Below are 21,697 nucleotides of genomic sequence, written 5' to 3' on the forward strand. Positions count from 1 at the left end.
GGCCAAGGGAGTCATTTTGATGATCTGAAAAGGCAGTGATTAGAAGGTGCATCTATTATGAACCAGAAAGAAAAAGAAAGGAAGAAGGAGCAGAAGGGAATAAGAATGAAAAAAAAATGTAGAAAAGAGTAAAGGATGAAACTTCTCCACCTGCACTGTTTACTCAAGAGTCTATTGGCAAAAATTCGAAAGATAGCCTAGAAACGTACTGTGGAGTGGCCCACGGTGTCCTCGTCTGCACGAATGCAGATTTGCTATTCATCTTCTCTAAGGAAGAGATGAGCCAGTGAGCATTCGTTTTCAACTAGACTTCACAGCACTCTTGACAAGTGAGAGAAGGAAGGGAACGTTCGACTTTGTCGTACAAATGGTTATCTTTTGATGCCTGTAACTTCTAGAAATCAAATGATCTTTTCTCTAAAATTGGAAGCATCCCCCCCCCTCCACACACACACACCTTTTTTTGTTTGTTTGAATTTGTAATCTCTGTTTTGGCTTTGCCCTTATTTCCTCCTCCAACCCCAGGGACCACGACTGGGACTGTTTGATGACATGTGTGCTTTCACTTTTGGAGTCAGGCTGCAGATAAAAACTGGGTGTTGTGATATTACAAAATGATGAAGTAAAAGGCATTTAACCACTGAAATTCACTGAAGCCAACGTATGCATAATTCACTTCAACCTGGAGAAATGGAAGCTGACCATCGCCAGGAGATATTTGTCCATCCAGACACAGGTAAAAAAACAAACACAAACCAGCAAAATAAAGAACCACAGAAATAATCATCCACACCATCTACAGAGTGCTTACCATATGCCAGGGAAAAGACAAGCTTATTTAATATCCGCAGATATCCTGAAGGATAAAGCTATTTTTATCATTTTACAAGTGATGAAACTGAAGCTAAGAGAACTGGGGTGTTTGCTAAAAGTCACACAGCTACCAAGCTCAGTGGTACCCTGGATAAGGCTTGCTGGTGGTAAGCTCCACTCCTGTAGCGCCTTCTCTCTTAGCTGCCAGGGTTTTTGCTCGATCACTCTCTTCTCCTTCCTACAGAGATGGCCTCCCAAACCTGTCCCTTCTAAAAGGCTGAGAAAAGGTCTGCCTATTGCTCCCAGGTTATGAAAAACTGAGGACTTCACTTAGACAAAAAAAAAAAAAAAAAAAAAAGAAGAAGAAAAGAAATCTTATTCAGTTGAAATGTCTGGTTCCTTCTCATCTGATCCATTTATTTATTTTTATTTTTTTGACACTGTATTAATTTATTCATTAGAGATACAGAGAGAGAGGCAGAGACATAGGTAGAGGGAGAAGCAGGCTCCCTGCGGGGAGCCCCATGAGGGACTGGATCCCAGGACTCCTGAACCATGTCCTCAGCTGAAGGCAGATGCTCAACCACTGAGCCACCCAGGCGTCCCTCATCTTACCCATTTAAAATAACTTCCTATAAAGATCTATGGAAAGAAAAGGGCAATGAGGTAAAATGGCATGGTTATCTTAGAGCTAGCTTCACCATTCTTCTCAAGGGTTCTACGAAAGCCATGGCAAACTCACTTCTGCTTCAAGATCTGACCACATTGGTACAGCCTGGAAGAAGGACCACGCTCAGAAATGTGAGTCTCATGTAGCCTTCCTCAGGAAAATCATACATTAAGCAAATTTAAATATCTGATCAGATGTTAGCAAGCAAGGAGTTTCACATTGCTGGACTGTGACATAGGCAAAATCTTTGGTTCCTCTTTGATTTTACTCACTACTAGGGTTGCCAGATTAAGCAAACAGAAATACAGAATAGACAGTTGAATCTGAATTTTGGAAAAATGATGAATCATTTTCTAGTATAGATAAGCTTAGATTTCAGATAAATAATACATAATTTTTAGTACAAATGCTTTTAATCTGTGTTGCCTGTGCAATATTTGGGGCATTCTTTGACTAAAAAATTATATTAAGAAATTATATATTGTTTCTCTCAAATTTAAATTGAGCTGGACATACTATATTTTACCTGGCAGCTATAGGGCTCAGTGTGAGGAGTCTACACATGATTATGGAACTGTTGGGCAGGCAGGGAGGACATTTGGGAAGTGACACAGGTACAGGTGTATCCTGCCCTGTGGTTACACCAGAGCTGCAATTATAACTATGATGGGGTAGAAAATGACCTGGCTCAGCCCCAGAAAGCTCATTTGCATTGTGGCTTTGACCTCCCTTGCAAGGGATGGCTGCCATGACAATTCTGCTAAGGACTATACAGGGCTAAAATCTCCCCTTCCTGTTCTGTAGAAGACCCTCAGATGACTGGAGACAACCTCAGCCAAAGACTACCTTAGCTATGTCCCCAAACTCATACGAGCATAGAAGAAAAACAAACCTAACAACCCCTACCTCCTAATCCCTGATGCAGTTGCCTTCCCTGGCCTGCCCATTCTCCCACCTTGAGAGCATATTCCCACTCTAATAAAACCAGGCTGTGTGACTCACTGTACTTCTGTCCTTGAATTCTTTCTCATGATGAGCACAAGAACCTTCCAGTAACAGAATCTGGAATGAGCTACTTGTGTAAATAGACTTTTATTTGCCTTTAAACGAAAAAATAAAATTAAAACACACAGTACTAGGTACATATTTTTTCTACAATCTATTCTGAATGCCATGTGAGAACACTGGAAGGCCTATCAACTGGTTTTGCATTTTCTTTGTAATTATATTGTGATTTCTTTGTCATTTGATAGGAATTTCATTGTATAAATTTTGGGGGAATATTCTTTAGATACATATTAATTAATTAATTCATTCATTCATTCTCTCAACACACATTTATTGAGTCCTAACAACATGCAAGGCCTTTGAGTGGTAGGATAAGGACTCCAGCATGAATATGAGCCAAGGATTACCTTTAAGAAACCTATTGTTCAACCAAAAAATAAAATACAAAACCAAAATCATACTATAGGCAGTATTTAAAACAAAAACAAAAACACTTCTATTCAAAGAATGTAAGTGCCTTAGAATTCAGGGAGGAATGCATCACTTTTGCCTGAAGTTAGAGGCAGAGGCTGGTTGGCACAAATGGACCTCCTACCCATGTTGAAAAAGGAGACAAGTTGCCATCAGAAACCAGTTCTTACAATCTGGTCACTTTAGCACTTACTCACTTTTGCTGCCTAATATTTCACATGAATGGCAAATTGGTACATTAATATTTTGAATATAAAATTATTTTTAAGATACAGAATGGCCAGGGCCTTCAGTGACCGTTTGGTGGTCCTTCCTTGTTTTGCCTGGGTGGTTTGATTTTTAATGTCAAAGTAGTTAGCCTTAAGTACACATTAGTAAGCTTCATCATGTTCCATCATTTTGCCACAATCAACGAAAACTGTTTTTATAGTTGGGCCTTAACTCTATACCATTGTTTCTGCCTCACCTAGGAAAGCCTACTTATTTTCTCAAGACCTGTTTCTTGTTTTGTTGGTTTTTTATCCATGGAATGTAAAACATATATCTTATGTCTCCTATCTTCCTACCAGGAATAATAATGAATGCAGTGTCTGAAAGATGCTTCACTGACCCTGGGGATTCTCAAATACTGAGGGCCCAGCCCAGCCCAGCTGCTACGCATTCCTCAGACTAGTGCTAGTTATGAGGGGCTGTGGGCCAGACATTTTGACTCAAATGAAAGTGCCTTTCCCAATGCACAAAACTGCTGTTGTCTGCACTTTTGCTATGGGTCTTGAAGCTTTGGCTCCTCTTGCTTATTGGGTTTACAGTGTGTGAACCAGGGCTGCAGAGAGAAATTGCTGCTGTTCTCATTACCGTGTGTGTGGATTTGGGCTCCAGCTGAAGTCTTTGGTTCGTTGATTTCTGTACCAGAATCCATTTCCTTCTGCCCTCTTCAATTATTGCCACTTCTTTTTGTTTACACAGCTCTGAGAGACTCCAAAATATAGGTCATTAATTCTCTCGACATCCTTCCCTGATAGGAAAAAAAAAAGATTATTCCATGAATATCAAGAATGGACAGGCAATGTTCAAACATCTCTGTATTTATCCTTCATTTTAGCCAATCCCATCAATGCTTTAATACAAAACAAATCCCTGGACACTAAGAGCAGAGCTAACGGGCAGACTTTCACAGAAGAGAATTCAGAGAGGTCAACAGCTATTTACTTCAAAATATCATTTCCCTACCAAGGTCGAGCCATCTCAGGGGTCAATGGACTTTTACCGGGAAGCCTCTAGGGGACAATTTCAGTTATTCTGTTTTCCTCCATGTGACATTTTTCCTTATGGTCCATCAGGAATGAGTCATAGTCACATTTCACTCTGAACTCAATTTCAACAAACATTTTTTTTTTTTTTTGCTTTGGTGTTATTACAGTTAAATTTTAAGTATTGTGCACGAAGCTACTGTCAGTATTTGCCTTCCAATTAACTGATAAAGCCCCTTGGAATTTCACTGTAACACATGAGAGACGTTGGAGGGAAAACCTTGTTTGGAAGGCAAGTTTCACACGGTTGCTCAGTGACAGTTGGGATTACCTTGTGTTCCAACACAATTCCAACCGAGAAATCTTTGTCATGTTTAATTGACAGTTTAGTGTTATAATTATGTATTAAGCATATTTACTCCAGCCGAGCATTAAGGTAAGTAAATACTTAGCTTTGTCCCTTGTAAGAGTTAGGAAAAAAACATGCTAAATATCCCCTTATCTACTTACAGATAGGTTGTCTGCCTGTCTTCTGGGAAAGGCATCTAAAGTGTTATGTATGGGATCAATGTCACAGCACTGTGGCTTGCCACTTGGGATCCACCAAAGCAGGTCCTTTCTCTGCTTAAGAAACAGAGCCTGATCTTGATCCTAATGACATGGGTTTAGGATTACCTAATATGTTTAAATGCTCCTCTCCTGGCCTTCCATCTTCTGCATAATCCTATCCAATTCTTATCTCCTAAGGGTGCCACTCTTGCTTACAATGAGACAGAGTGTCTGTCTTACTGGAGATGTTTGCCTGAGAATTGTGAATTCTTCCTTGTAAAAGTTTGGGTTCTTTTTTTTTCTTTTTCCGACATTTATACTGTTAGAGAAAAAGAGAAGACAGAAAAGGATGACTGTGTGATTTTTCTCCCATTGTCTATCATCTCTCTATTTTTAAAACTGCACCTTTTCTCCTGGGAAAAGGGAAAGTGCCTTCTTTGCATGGCTAAGTGTGGTTATGTAGAGGTCAGCCTTGAGTAGGAAGTTATAGCTTTTATAAAGTAGATGAGAGTCCCTGCAGTGCGCCAGTTTTTAATATTGCTTTTTTTCCTCTATCAAGATAAAAAAAAAAAGTTTCTTTATATTTGTGAGTGAATAGGGTTGCATTCTTATTCATGGGCTCCCATCTCAAAAACCTTTCAACTATCAGCACTGGGGTAGATTTTCATCTTTTGCTGTTGCTATGTGGACAAAGTAAATAAAATGAGATAATGATGCTTAAGAACTGTGTAACGTTAAAAATCATTATGGTGCAATTATTATTACTGTTATCATCACCAAAGGAAAAAAACACCCCATTAAGATGATGAAATTTTTAGTGCCTGAAAACACCACCAATGGGAAAGTCTAAGCTTTTCAAGAAGGAAATAAATGTAGAGATTGAGAGATTTGTAAAAGACACTCTAAATTCCTGTCTCCTTCCCTTCATTGTCTGCTTCTCCACACACAAACATTCACACCAGTCACTAATGCTTACCATAATCCCAGGATTTGCTCTGCTGAAGCTCATCAAAATGCAAATACTATTGAGAAGGGTGACACTTTGCAGAAACCACCATCTATCAACTCAAATTAGTTTACAATATCTGGCTAGAAGAACTGTGAGTAAATGAGGCAGAGGGACTGACCTAATTGACTAGATACTCAGGAGAAAGGATGATGGGGGATCTGCAACCTAAGACACTGGGCAGTGATTCAGATACTACTGTGGGGGCATCTGGAGTCATAGCTAAATTCTGAGCCCAGAGTGAATAGTGAAAGGGACCAGAGGCAGGGTCAGGAGAAGAGCACCATGGGAAGTGAGTGAGTGAGTAAGTTATAAGGGACACTCACCGAAGCTTCCTTTATTCATAGGACACTCTGGCCATGTCTCTGAGTTTCCAAGGATAAGCATGAACAGGCCAGTGGCAAAATGTGGGGCCATTTCTCTCACATTTATGAGACCACCTCAATGAATCAGCTAAGGTAAATCTTTATTTCTGCAAAAGTGCACTGTTAAGAAAATATTACTGTATATCATCTGGTGATCTGTTAGATCTGAGAATTAATCAGTGAGAAACAATCACCTCTGAATGTCTTTGCTGCTGACTAAATAAATGTAAGATAAAATTAGTACAAATGGGTAACAAGAAATGATTTCCATATTTTACTGACAAGTAATGTTAGGAATCATTATCCTAATGGCTTATGAACTTTCTGTATTATCAAATGACATTCTGGAGTAATATTATGATCAGGAAAAGAATTTTTCATCCCTGCATGACATAAGCAAAGAGGTTCTGTACTGTTTTAAGCATACACACATACACACACACATGCATGCTCATACACACACACACACACACACACACACACACACATAAAGCTGAGAACAATTTCAGTAACCCTCTGCCCAGAGAATCGCTGTTTTCTTATTAGAACAAAGAGAAATTTAAGCTTACCGATGGACTACATATTCAGAAGACCCTGAAAAGCCACAGTCATCACTATAAAGTTTTTTCTTAGTAAGTTCCATTAAGGTGAGATATTTGCCTTTATGACTTAAAGAACTGTCTGTAAAAGATACTCTGAATGATGGCAGGGTAGAAGCCTGAAGAGAAGAAGAGTGAAATGATCCATTCCTCATCCAGGATAACCATCATGCTAATAACAGGGCATAATTCCAGTGCTGTAGATGGTAAGGTTATCAAATGGTAGAGTCTTTCCAAAGGAAGGGTGCAGCACTAAGGCAGAAAGTGGAACTGAGGAAAGTCAGAATAAATGTGACCCTCTGCCCTCCATCATCAGGATAACTTCTGAATATGTGTCTCTGAGAGAGACCTAGAGTTTATAAGTGGGGCCTTCAGCTCCTCTAAAGTCTAAGTGGAGAGAACTGAGCCAGAACCCTCTCATTTGGGGCCAGAAGTAAGCTCTGGATGGTGGTGGATCAAAATGAGTATTCTGGAGAGAGATTGGCTGGATGAGAGAAAGAGCAACACCAGCCCGAATGATTTTCAGGGAGGAGGTGTCTCAGTGGGTTAAGCATCCAACTCTTGATTTCAGCTCAGGTCACAATCTCAATGTCCTGAGATAGAGCCCATATGGGGCTCTGTGCTCAGTGCAGACTCTGCTTGAGATCTTCTCTCTCCTCCTTCTGCCCACCCCCAAATAAATAAATAAATAAAATCTTTTTACAAAGTGTTTCTTCCCCTAAATCCTGAGCCTGGGTAGGGGTGGCCTTGGCAGTAGGGGACACTTGAGTGGGGTGGAGTGTCAACAAACATGATAATGTGGAAGCCCATGCCCCAAGGTCCCAGTGATAGAAAATAGACAGAGGAAATAAATGGGTAAGGATGTGACCCCCAATCTAATAAGAGAACCAAAATATTTTTGTTTTAGTGGAAGCACATAACGCATTGCTGAATCTTAGCAAATAGGAACTTAAAGGTTCAATAAAGAAATAGAAAACAAAGTAAGTCATTGACATAAAGGAATAGAATTATTTAGTTGATAAGCTCAATGCATATAATATCCATCAAATAGAAATTATATGTTTATATATATATCAAAGAAATATTTGTGAAAAAAATGATCACATCCTGGTCTACAATGGAAACTTTAGCCAACATTTCATAACTGAGATATATTTTTTTCCTGGAACATAGGTTCTGATTTTTTTTTTAAAAAGTTAGGAAGTTAATCATTTTTAAGTGACTCAATGCATAGGAACTCATGAAAATTAGTAAACAGTCTTGCAATTTACACTTAGAATAAAGAAGCCTCTACAAATGAGAAAGGGCTTTCCATAAGCATGTTTAAGTGGGCCCTTTCTCTTCACCTGCCTGTGAAAGCCATAGATGAGTGGGTAGTGTCCTGTGGGGTCTGAAAGTCTCAAAAGGTGAACACATCTTCCAAGGGAACAGCCCTTGGGCCAATTATCTCAGGGCACAAAACCAGAAAAGCCCAGTACATTCGAGTCTGCAGGTACTCTGCATTTTTTATGGCATCAGGAATGTATGGAGATGCTTGTTTCCATTCTTAATTTTTATGCTTTCTTCCTTTGAGTTGGTATCGGCTTTTTTTTTTTTAATATATGGAACATTGCCATGCTTTAATGGTACTTTGAGGAGCCAAGATTTTTGAAGCCAGACTACAGACAAAGCACTGAAAGGGAGAATGGTCCTAACTCTATGAGATCTCCTTGACTATGAAGATAAGAGAAAGCCACTTGCTTAGGAGTCAAGGATCATGACACCACAGCCACATCTCCCCCCGCCCCCCGCCCCGCCCCCCCACCGGAAGTTTACTTTCTGGGCCCCAAATCTTGGATGTTTCATCACGGGCCTAACAGTCTGTGCTCTTGTCTAAAGCTAGACAAGAACCTTCATGGAAAATCCTTTCCCTCAATTCTTCACTTCTTCGCTTACTTTGAGTTTCTGAGGTGGCCACTGGCTCTTCTCAGGATTTCCTTGTTCCAGCCATCATTTCAAACATTGTTTCCATGGGCCCTTGCTTGCCAAGCCCATTTCTTGTTTTTTCCAATGTACCAAAGTATATATGGCCACTGTAGAGATGATTCTCCATTGTCTCTGTGAAGTGTTCAAATACAGTCACTTGCCTCCTAGCACAGATTTCCAAGGGAAGCACTGTCCGCCCTATATGTATCACCTGAGTGGCTAAGATTGCAAGCTGGCAGAAGCCAGAGCAGCTGGACACCAGAAGGAGCTTCCCTCTACAATATGTTAAGAACAAGTCTGGATTAATAGAACTATTTCAAAAGCAATTTTTTCCCTCATTCTTATGGAGCTCCATGTTAAGGAATAAGGTACATTCCCCTGAGAGATGCAGAGTCCTAAAAAAACTTACTGGCATTATATAGATGGTTACCAAATGTTCACATCACTGTAGCCTAGAGATTCATAGCCTTAGATGCAATTCATTATGAACTCAAGTCAGTTTGCATATGTCAGCAAAGAAAAATATTTCATTGATATGTTCTTAGTGTCTTCTTATTTGGTCAAATCTTATTTGGCACCATGATGGTGTAGCTGTATGTTATCCAAGATTTAGTGTCTGTGGTTAGCTCTGATAGAGCCAAAACTGGAAGAAAAATGAGTGACCTTCCACATGAAAAGTTTTGAGGATTATTTGCATTAGTTAAGGCTGGATTTGTTAAACTGCTGGAACAAACCAAAATGCATAAAGGTTCAAACCCAGTAAAAACTCATTTCTTGTTTACACAAAGCCCAAACTGGGGATTCCTAATTAGTGGGCACCTCTATTCCAGGTGATGATCCCCAGAGATGGGCGTCACCTTTCAAATTGTGGCTTCCAAGGCTGGAGAAACGATGGAAAATGACCCCTTTTCCAGCCAATCAGAAGAAGCAAAAGCATTGAGCATCTCTTGATGGAGGTAGCTGGGCGCTTGCCTGGTAGGGTGGCACCTGTTACTATGTTTCTATTTCATTTACTACAAGTCAGTCACATGGCAACATGTGGGAACCAGAGAAATGCAACTAAGGTAGATAGAGCTCAGGAAAGAAAGCAAGAAATGGGTTTAGCAAATATCCATTGGCGGCAAGAAATGGGTTTAGCAAATATCCAGTGGCGGCAAATATCCCACTCTGGCTTTCCAAATTCATTTTGGCTACCACTTTCTTGAGAACTAAAACTATTTGTAAAAATCAGTGCAACCCACCACTAACTTGAAATGTATTCTGGAGGCAACACGGTCGCACTTAAATTGCCACTAAGGTTGTACTTTATATTGAAGTATGTATTCGGAATCTTTTCCATGTATCTTTTTTTTAAAGATTTATTTATTTATTCTATATATATATATATATATATATATATATATATAGAGAGAGAGAGAGAGAGAGAGAGAGAGAGAGAGGCAGAGACACAGGCAGAGGGAGAAGCAGGCCCCATGCAGGGAGCCCGACATGGGACTCGATCCCGGGTCTCCAGGATCACACCCAGGGCTGAAGGCGGCGCTAAACCGCTGAGCCACCCGGGCTGCCCATCATGTATCTTTCTTAATTCGGTATCCTTCTCATAAGGTTTTGTCTCTCCTCTTTCTGCCCCAGGATGTGATTTTATTCTGGGCTGCGCCCTCCTTCTCCCAAAGCGCACTCACTCTGAAGTCTACCCACGTGAGCCAGCTGGGACACAGGATAAGCTCCCTGCAATTTCTCCCCTAGCCAAGGGCTCTCTCTCACCAAATGCTCCACATCCTCCACTCGCCAAACCAAAATTGCTGCTTGCCCTTTCAGGAACCCAGGAGAAGGTGACGGATCAGATAGCTCCCCCGTTATCCTTGCGCGATCCAGACGCTGACACCAAAACCCTATCGGAGCATCAGCACAAACGGGGGACGCGGCGAGAGCCAGCCTGGCTGCCACTAGGCACCGCTTGATGTTCGTGGGGACTGACACGGAGAGAAATCCCCCTGTGGCAGCGCGGCAGACATTTCACATCCACCCTGAAATCACTTGCGGAGCTATTTGCACGCTGCCACAAAAGTTTCCATCAGCAGAAAGGACGGCTGGAGTGTGGGTATGAAAATGCCACTTTAAGCTGTGTTTGCTAAGACCTCCAAAAGGGGAGGCTCGCAAGTCCTCCCGGCAGTTCCCGTAAGGATCTTAATGAGGCACGTTGTTTGCAAAGAAGAGAGCTAATCCAAGGAGCGGGGCTTAGATGCCCAAGTGATTGGACGGGGCTTAGAAAAATTTAGATAGTTTGCGTGTGGAATGATGTTTCCGGGGTTGCAGTGTGATGTGCACCCAGACATTCTAGCTGGGGTAGCTACAGCCCTATGCATGGCCTTGGAAGTCTCTGTCACTGTCTGCCAGGTGAAGCCCGGGCACCCTGCCCCAGTCCCCTAGCTGGGCAGCCCCCAGCAAGTCAGCGGCCGAACCCTGCCACCAATAAAGGTGTGAAACTTCACAAGCCAGATCTCTCTGCTGTCCCCTTCCATTGGTTTACTTGTGATCATTCTGCATTCTAAGCCTCTCCTTGGACTCCAGCTCGCCTTGACCTGTTGGCACAGCCCACTGCTTCATTTCCTCATCCCCAGACTATCATCATATGCACCAATTTTTCAGTCCAATCTTCTGTTTCTGTTTCTTGCATAAAACCCAAACAACTATCCTACAGCCTGAGTAAAACTATGACGAGCAACTTTTGTTACTCTGTATTTCATAATTTAAATAGCTCCCTGTGTCTTTTCTCTCTAATTTCACCTCAGGGTATACTGGTCTTCCATCTTCTTTACTTTTCCTTCAGACTTAACCTGCCCTCTCACTTAGGAGGTAGCTAACTAACCTGGCAAAAAATATTTGCAAAAATGTGTTCATTTGGGTTATATGTAAATGTGCCCTATTCCCTAAGGAGTGAGTCTGCATAAAATAGAGATGTTTTGAGTATAGTACTTTAACAAAGCAAGTAGGTCTAGGGTGGGAACACCTGGCATCTGATAGATTTGTAGGGAAGATGTTTGGGGAAAGGTAAAATTTCTATTGTCTTTTAACACAATAAAGTGACTCTCCTCTACTTACATCTAGAGCCATCATTGTCTCATAATGTGTATATTTATAGTTTGTTTCAAATAAACTGAGAACATCTATTTTTTTTATTAAATGTACAGAGTATAAAAGTCTAGAGAGACAATATTTAATTTACTCTCTGCATGATTAAGAAATGCATGTGCACTCCTATGTGTCATGTTCTCAATTCATTTGGCTTACTCCATGGATATCAGTAGATTAAAATAGATGAATATTAACTAAATGATGAAGAAAAAATCTGAGTGTAGAGATGAAATTAGCAAAAACTATACGAGCATACATAAGCAATTAAAAAATAAGAGGTGAACTGTCTATAGGAATTGATAAAAGAGTCAGTACAAAAATTCAAGGCAAGAACAGACAGTATGGAATAGTTCTTTTTTTTCCCAGAACAGTCCTAAGTATACAAAGGCTATATAAAATGCTAGCTAACAACAGTGGGATCCATTTATAACAGGGATGTAGGCCAATTTGCAGTAAACTCCAATAATCAAAATGCCTTCATGCTGGCGTACAATGAAAATTGATATGCATAATAATGACTATAAGTCACTGAAAGATCCCGGATGCCTCTGAATCACTAAAAATTTGATTGTGTTCAGTATAATTTTAGGGATAAGTGCATTTATTTCTGAATAAAGAGACTTAAAAAATATTTCCTTTCACAAGGAGCCATTTCACTAAGAATCGTAAAATTTTAGAGCTAGAAATTGTCTTGTTGCAGTACCAAAGTTGAGTTGTTAATTCAGTAGAAAACACTAAACCAGAGAGCAAAAGGTTGTCAAGAAGTTTGGGAAGTTTGAGGCTGACACCGCAGAGGTAGGGGTCAAGTGGACCAGAGCCTAGGGGAGGCATACCCAGCGTGTAACTCAGAACAACATGATTTGCCAAATTCTAGATAGGGCAAAGCCATCTAGTTAAACCCATGTGGTATGAATTGACAAAAATCCATGGATAAACCATCACAGTGTGGGGATTAAAAATAAGAAGGTATTCAGTAGTCTGATGTAATATCCTAAATATATTTTTTAGAATCTACAAAGGGTGTTAGTGGTCTGGGTTGTCAAAATCAGCCATGTCACATCTGCCCTCCCCCTCTCCCCATTTTACCAATGGGGAAAACTAAAGCTTTTTTTTTACTAAAAGTAAAATGAATTGTCCAAGGCCCACAGCAGTTGGAAGGAGCAGAGCTATGACTTACATTCACATTCTTTGTTTGCTGTGCAATATTCTCTTTTATCTGAAAAGCAATCTCTAAAGGCAGAGGAGCCTGAGTGCTCAAACCATTCAGTGATTCACTTCTTTTCCTTCCTGTACATGCAAGTAATCTGACAGTCTGGGGAGGAAACTCAAGTCAACGTAAAACTCTGCTGCCTCCTCTTTTTTTTTTTTTTTTTTAAATTCACTCTATAACACAAGATGTCTCAGACTGGATGGTTTATTATCCTTGGATTAATCTCCCTTCTGAAAGGAAAAGGGGAAAGTGTTCCTCATGGGATCCTAAATAACATCAACCCACTCACCCCTCCACTCCCCTGGCTCACTCAGGCAGAGCTAGTCCTAGTTTGTTAGCCCTAAATTAATTTGAAAAACAAACAGGCATAGCTGAGTTTGTCATCCTCAATTCATTCTTAAAAATGTTATTTAGGATCTATTATGTAATGGAGTAAAAGATAAATAAGACATCATCTTGACCTCAAGGAGCTTAAAATTTGCAGATTATTCCTCCCTCAGATGAATCCAAGTAATGAAATTGTTCTAAATTACGTTTGTAAATAATCAACCTTTAAATCAGCCATACAATAATAGAAAAGTGGTTTGCTGTACTGCAGGGCATGTGGAGATGATACAGTCTTTCCGGCTTTGAATGTTTTTTCCAATTTCAGATAAGCCTTATTTTTTTTTCAAAGCAAAACAGTCAATTTCCTTGATATATTTGTACTAACTCAACGTTTTACTAAATATCTCATGCATATATTTAACCATACCTTATGTCTTACATTATACAACATAGATGGTGTGTTAAAGCAAAGTGTTTTTGAACTCTTAGCTCTTTGTTAATTATGAGAAAATAATCCTGTGGTTTAAAATGGTTAGTGCAAATATAATTGAGCTTGACTCTCCTTGAGAATGTCCCTGTTTACCTGGTCTCAAGGTCTTGATCTTCTCCCTGGCAACAGAGTCTGGATGCTCAGCTATCTTTCCCCCTTCTTAGCTAGCCACCACCACCTGGGATTTCTCCTTGTGTTCTCTATTTTTTTATTCTCTAGTTCATAATTATAAATATGGAGATTGAAAACAACTGTCTCTTCATTTGCATTTTTTCCTTAAGTGTAACCATGATTTCACCATGCCCTTTTTTCTCTGTCCAGCAATTACTGTTTATTAGAAAGTGATTTGTGTATGCATCCTTGACTTTTCCTAACCTCAAAGTCATTGGAGAGATTTTTAAAAATTGTGTTTAACTTTTGGAATAATACATTCACAAGTATAAATCAACAAGTGCAAAATGGCCTAAAGTGAAGAGTCCTTCTCCCATTCTAGCTGTTCACATCCTCCTACTTCTCATTTGCTCTAGGGGTAGCTATTGTTCATCCACAGAATCATTTTGCATTAGGTGAGAAGATACAATGACATAGTCACATCCTTTCCCCTGACCCTGCCATCTTTACTCTGATTTTATCATGTAAATCACCCTGTTCTGCAACTTGTTTTTGTTGGGTTCTTTTTTTTTTTTTTTTTTGGTGATATATACACACACACACACACACACACACACACACACATATTTTTAAGTACATATATAGGTTGTTTCTCAAATATGTTTTTCTCTTTTTCTCAAATTCAAGTGTTTTGTGCAGGGGAATTGGAATAACTAAACATTCCATGCCTGCTCACAACTATAGACAAAATAAGCTCTAGTCCTCCAGCTCCATAAAGCATAGTTCATGTATTCTTAAACACAGTACTCCATGCTCAAGGGTCAGGGAACTTACAAGTACACATACACTTGAGATCAATGCACTGATGTTTTGTAGCTAATTTAGGCATGTAAAATATCAATGACTGACTCTTCACTAATCCACCAATGACAGAGAGATCCAACTCTATCACTAAAACAGAATAATTGGATTGTCCCGCCATTTGACTGTTGCTTCTAAAGTGTGGACAAAATCAGTAGTATAATTGCCTTATAAAGTCCTAAACTCATAGACACCTTAAGAGTTGCTACTTGTTGATAGCTGATGAGTGTACCTGACATTGTACTGATGTCTTTGGAATGATTATCTCATTTAAAACCTCAAAAACAAAAAAAATAAATAAAAAAATAAAATAAAATAAAATAAAACCTCAAAAACATAAAATTAACATTTGGCTCTTACAGCCAACAAAAGTGAGGCCAAAGAGCATAACTAATGGATCAGAGTCCACAAAATTAACTGATACAACTAGTATTTGCATCTAGAGCCCTGATGCTTGATGTCTATGTTATATTGTCATGGTCTCCTTCACTATACTAACCAACTTTCTCTACTAACTTTCAATCCAGAGTCGCACCTACTACATTTTCTGAGTCCAGTGGGCCAAAGGCTACATTCTGCTTCACTGTTTACCAGCTATGTCACCTTGGAAAGGCTCTGAACCCCACGCTACGATAATGAAATGCCTCATTGACCTGATGCCTCAGACGTTGTGTCCATTTTCTGTGGCGTTGTGCAGTGTACTATTGTAAGCATCAAATGAGAGGATACACACAAAATTAGGGAAGCTCTGGGTGCAAATAAATGACAAATAACTGAGACTTTAACAACAGTAGGAACAGCAGTCATATTTGACCTCCTAAAGTAACCATAGCAAGACCAGAATTTCAGGATATATATAAGACTGAATGTTCCTGAAATCCTTAGTGTGATGGCCTTAACTTTGGAGACATGGTGGGGGAGAGGGGGCATGAAAATACCAGAAGCTAGTATGGTCTCCTAAGAGCTAGTTTGGCTTGCAAGATATTAAATGTAAACAGCTATTGATTCATGGTAAGCATGGTATGCTCTGCAAAATGAAACAAAAAACCTGATGACAAAGTAGCTAAAACATTTCTACCCCAAATTCGACTCAACCCAGTTTTCCTGCTGGGAAAGAAGTAGAAGCTGGAGGGTTTTTTAGATACTGAAAGTTCAATCTCAGTCCTTATCTCTGACCTGTGAGAGGTAATAGCACCTAAGGAGAAAGTCCTTTTAACACAAGGCTTGAGGCTTTCAAAATGATTGTTTAACAGCTTATTGAGATATGATTCATATATCATACAGTCTACCCATTTAAAGTGTACAATTTGATGATTTATAGTATACCCAAAGAGTAGTGCAACCATCACCAGATCAACTTTCAAAGATTTTCATCATCCCATAAAGAAGCTCTGTACAAGTTAGCAGTCCCTCCCCAAACTCCCCTTCTCTCCCCAGTCTCAGGCAATCCCCAATTTGTTTTCTGTCCCTACAGATTTGCTTACTTTGGACATTCCATATAAATGGAATCACCTATAATCTTTTATGAATTGTTTTCCTTTAGCATGTTTTTAAGATGCATTCACGTTGTAGCATGTATCAATACTTCATTTTTTATTACCAAATAATATTCCATTGTATTTGAAGGTCACTTTTTATCCATTCACAGTCGATAGATATTTAGGTTGCTTCCCCTTTTTGGCATTATAAATGATGCTATGAGCATTCATGTACAAGTTTTTATGTGGATGTGCTTTCATTTTTCTTGGATACATATCTAGGAGTGGAATTGCTGGGCCATATGGTAACTATGATTAACCTTTTGAAGACCTCCCACACTGTTTTCCAAAGTGGCTGCATCATCTTACATTCCTGTAACTTGAGCCACTTTTAAAACCTAATATCTCATGTTTGCTCTTTAAAAAATATATTAGTGGCTTTGCTTCAATCTGTCATTTCACATCTGTTAGAGGGACTGGCCAAGAAGTCAAGTTAAGCAATAAGTCTACTAAGAGAAAACCTACATTATCACACACTAAATCATTGAAACACTTTAACATCTTGTCACTTTTTCTGTTGACAAGCCAGTCACAATTGTTGTCTAATCCCTCAGTTATAATCCATTCTTTCCTCCCTGAACCTTATCCAACAGAGTTCTTGGCGTGAAGAAACAATTCATGGAATCTGTGCATTAGTTCCCCCAGTGCTAGTCTTTGTATCAGCCTAACTGCTTTCCCGCTGCTTTTACAAATGTAACCTCTGGATTCACAGTTATAGTTTGACAAGAAAATGAACAGATGGTGCCAGACAACAAAATGAAACAAAAAAATAAAATTTTTGTGAAATCATGTCTGACTATGCTATTTATCATCCAAGAAAAGAAAAAGTAAACAAAAGCAAAATTTAATCATAAGTATAGCTGTACATGTACTCTGTGCTTATAATTCAGAAAGCCCATAAAACTGTATCACCTAATGGCTAGGAAGATATGCTTGCTATCAATATGGCAATAAGGCAATACCGCTTATTTTTAACATGGATAACAATTTAAATATATAATTGAATATTTCCCTCCTACAATTCATGTTAGAAAGCTATAGACCTGTTTTACTATTTCTGGAATTACTCCCCTGGTGTTATCTTCAGAACTCACTCAGTACACTTAAAGCAATTGCACAAATATTTATTGGGTGCCAACCATCTGCAAGGCACTGTGCAAAGCATTCTTTTGAAAGAATTTTTAGAAGCTATCATTCTTTTCAATGTGCTCACTGGAGGCAAATATTTCTCCATGGATGGTGGATTTTATTTGGGGAATTGGTCAAAAGTTATTCCAAGTCAATTCTGATGGATGAGATGGGTGAGATCCATCAAGCACAATGACATTCTTAATGGTCAAAATTATGTGTGACTATAAATTTATGAGGCTGATTCTCTGGTGTGGTTCATTAACCAGATCTGAAGAAAATTGCAGAAGAGGAGTTCTAGTAATACTCAGGGTAGTGAGGACAATGGTGAGGTGTGTGGGGCCAAAGTAACAATTTTGACGGATAGCCCTTGGGATGTATTAGTCCTGGCATGTTTTTAAAGCACACTCAGTGCTTATGGTCACACACTATATAGTGCCAAAAAATACTGGATCCAGTAAAAATTTAGCCATATCCATAGCCAGGATAATATCGTTTTCTAGTGTCTGTGCTTTCATCCTTGACAAAGCCAGAAGATCACTGATAGCACACATGACTTGTTTTTGCCACAGCCAGAAAGAAGCTAGGGCTTGAGTGTTACTTGTTCTTACAAAGGAACAGACCTAGAGAAAAGTATTCTGACAGATGGGCCTTTTCAGTGCTCAGCTTTTAAACTTTCTTCAGGTGGCACTACTTGTAGAAGTGGTCACAGAAAGGGATTGTGGCTCTTATTTGTTACAAAACAGAATGACCTTAATAGAGCTTTAAGGGAATAAATCACAGTCGAGTGCTACATATTGACCATTTACTGCATTCTGCATCTTGCTCAACTTCTTTGGACTACACTCAATTTGAAAGCTTCTATTTTATAAACTAGCCCAAGAATTGTACAGAAAATGAATTGGTTCCTTAGGGCTTCAGTAACAAATTACCACAAACTGGGTGCTGAAAAAGAGGAACTTATGGTAGTAAAGTTCTGGAGGTCCAAAATCAAGATGTCAACAGGGTCAGTTCCTACTGGAGCCAAAGGAAGAGTCAGTCCTAGGTTTCTTTCCCAGTTTCTTGTGTTGCTGGAGATCCTTAGCACTCTTTGGCTTATAGATGCCTCATTCCAATCTCTACCTCCACCTGCACATGGTTTTCTTTCTGCTGCATCTGTGTTCAAATTTCCCTCTTATAAAAACACCTGTCACTGCTTTAAGGCCAGTATAGGCTTGGCTAAAATAAAAATTTACTGATCCTTACCTGCTACTCCATTAAGGTGGAGACTCTGACTACCAATTTCTTTGTCTGCTTCAACTTCTAGTAGAGGGACTTACACAGAATAGACATTTAATAATTATTACGTAATAGACAACTAGCAGTAAGATCTAAAAATGTTTTAAGCTCCATCATGGGAAAATGTGTTATTATAAGTTATCTTTTCATCTCTGAGTATTGAGAATAAAGGTGATAAAGAAGGGGTCACAATTGCTCACAGAATTGACATCAACTCTAGAGAATGAGGAACTACACCTGGGATGCCTCACTTATTTCCCAGACTCGGATACCATTAAAGGTCTTTAGATGCTTTGTTTCATCCTTCTGTGATAGCTGTGCTGGGGTGATGACATTTCATCTTGAATGTCTAGAGGCTTGTTAGCAGAGACCCTGTCACCGCCAGGGATCACAGCATTTTTGTGCTCAGTCCTTAGGGCACTGATCTTGGCTGTACAGCTGGACTCAGCAGTAGACACCACATGGTCTAACATGACAAGCAGCTGGATCTCCAGCCAACAGGCAGAGAGTTATTTCCTGAAATGAATGGCAGTTTGCAAAGCAGAGCAGGGGGTGGCTTTTTCCCCCCTATTCCACTAAAATCAGCTCAACTCTAGCAATCACTGGGACCCAAAGAGAACAAAAGCGAAAAAGGTAGCTTATTTTTGCGGCATACAGCTACTGTGTCTGTTTAGAGCAGGTGAAAATGAGCAGCCCAATCTGCCTAATTTATCTCTGCAAAATTGACCTGAGGTGGGATTGACTATGAAAGCAGAGAAAGAGAGGTAGGAAAGGTTAAACACCCATGTACACAACACAACTTTTTGCAAAGTTTTTTTTGTACATGCTCTCTAGAAGCAAAATTATCAATTTAGCATAACTCTTTTAACCAACCATCTGTCTTTGTTACAGAATAATCCCTCTGTCCTCGAAAGCTGTAAATCAGAAGTGAGCAACAGAATGACTGCAAGCTTTCAACCAATGTTTGCTCTGAGACTTGAAACCATCAAAGAAATGGCAACTTCATTTCTAGTTGAAGTAAAAGTGTGCGTGCATCTCAATTTGAGTGGTGCTACTGGTAGTTATAGGGACATCACCTTTATTTCCGAAGAAAGTAAATCCACTAATAGGATTTTTTTGTTAAGTCAGTGACTTGCGGCACTTTAAGCCACAGTGGTGGGGAGCATTGGGGGGAGAGGAGCACTGATGTATAGCATGCTTTAACTTTATGTCTGAGTGAATCTTTTCAAAAAATTGTTTTTCAAAAAGTATTTCAACTTTCATTTTCCTCACTACTAGTGAGAGTTGAATGAGCAAACATGTTGAGAGCATTATTTAAGTAAAATATTTTATATTGTAGAGTTCATTTATTCAAAGCCATTCAAATTTGATGAACTGGGTCAAGAAGACAAGCAAATAGCACTTGAAATGTTTGCTTTATTGTTACAGACATACAGAAATTACTCGTAGTCCTGAATCTTATGAGGCCTCTGATATTTTTTTTTAAGATTTGAAATAGAGCTCATGAGTAAGCATGAGCAGGAGGGCAGAGAGGCAGAGGAAGAGGGAGAAGCAGACTCCCTGCTGAGCAGGAAGCCCAATACCTGCTCCAATCCCAGGACCCCAAGATCATGACCAAGCCAAAGGCAAATGCTTAGCTGACTGAACCACCCAGGTGCCCTGAGGTCTCTGATATTTAAAATGTCAAACAAGACATAAAGCAAAGTAATTGTAATTCTAACCAAGATGGGGCAATCTGTGTGAACAACAGAATATTAGATTTGGATAAGTCTGTTTAATTATTGAAGGGTAGAGAGAAGCAGCAAATAGCAGAGATCTACCAGTAATAAAAAGTTGACCTAGTATCATTGAACTAGACTTCATGCTCTCATTAACTGAAGAAAAGGGACTCCAGCCATAATTACATTTTTACAGATTTTTAAACAGAGTCTATTTAAAAAAAAAAGATTTTACTTATTCATGAGAGATATCAGACTCATTGAGAGATACAGAGAGAGAGGCAGAGACATAGGCAGAGGGAGAAGCAGGCTCCCCATGGGGAGCTGGATGTGGGACTCGATCTCAGGACCCCGGGATCACAATCTAAGTCAAAGGCAGATGATCAACCACTGAGCCACCCAGGTGCCCTAAACATAGTCTATTTTAAGGTAAATTTAGAAAATAGAAGAACACTCACTGGTAACTAGTTTATTGAAACTGTTCCAAGAGGAAGTGTACAGACAAGGACCACGCATTTTAGAAAGCACAAAGAACATGAGTGTCTTGTATAATTAAAAACAAAAAACCCTCAGATTAAGTCAAAAGTCCAGATCATCGAAAAGACAACAAAACTGTTTAAAGGAAGATAAACTTTGGTAAATCTATTCAAAAAAAAAAAAAAGAAAAGAAAAAACATATTAATAGTATATAGGTAATATAGATAGGAATCTCTCTATATATATAAAAGACAAATTAATGTAAAATATGCATATATCAATTTGAAATTCTAGGAAAAATGTCACTGCCTCCCAAAGTACATAATTGACCCAAGAATAGTTCATAAGCCTACAAATAATCTTTTAAAAATGATAGTCAAAGGCAGACAAGATGTACTTTTTTAATAAAATTTATTCAATTAGATATTCTTAATTTTTTTAAAAAAGATTTTAAGTACTCTCTACACCCAATGTGAAGTTCCAATTTTCAACCCTGAGATTGACTCCCATGCTCCAATGACTAAGCTAGCCAGGTGCCCCAAAGGAAGATTCAGTCCTAAGAATGAGTCCAAATGACTTTGTGGGTAAGATCTTTAAAACCAATGAGAAAAAGCTAGTTGTGATATGGAGAAGAGAAAAAAAGGAGAAACCTCCCAACTAATTTTAAAACCTAGCATTATCTTGATCCTAAAATAAACAATTCAGGGATGCCTCGTTGGCTCAGTGGT

At 39.2% G+C, this 21,697-nt stretch overlaps 1 long non-coding RNA gene across 1 annotated transcript in view; it reads right to left on the reverse strand.

The window, feature by feature from the left end:
* LOC140634666 (uncharacterized) overlaps positions 1–21,697 on the reverse strand; it is a 174,115-nt gene that overhangs the window by 30,532 nt on the left and 121,886 nt on the right. Inside the window, exon 4 of the long non-coding RNA XR_012032067.1 lies at positions 3,818–3,977. This is a non-coding gene — a long non-coding RNA (uncharacterized lncRNA). The remainder of the gene's footprint in view (positions 1–3,817; positions 3,978–21,697) is intronic.

Source organism: Canis lupus, chromosome 6 (assembly GCF_048164855.1).
Source record: "Canis lupus baileyi chromosome 6, mCanLup2.hap1, whole genome shotgun sequence".
Taxonomy (NCBI): domain Eukaryota; kingdom Metazoa; phylum Chordata; class Mammalia; order Carnivora; family Canidae; genus Canis; species Canis lupus.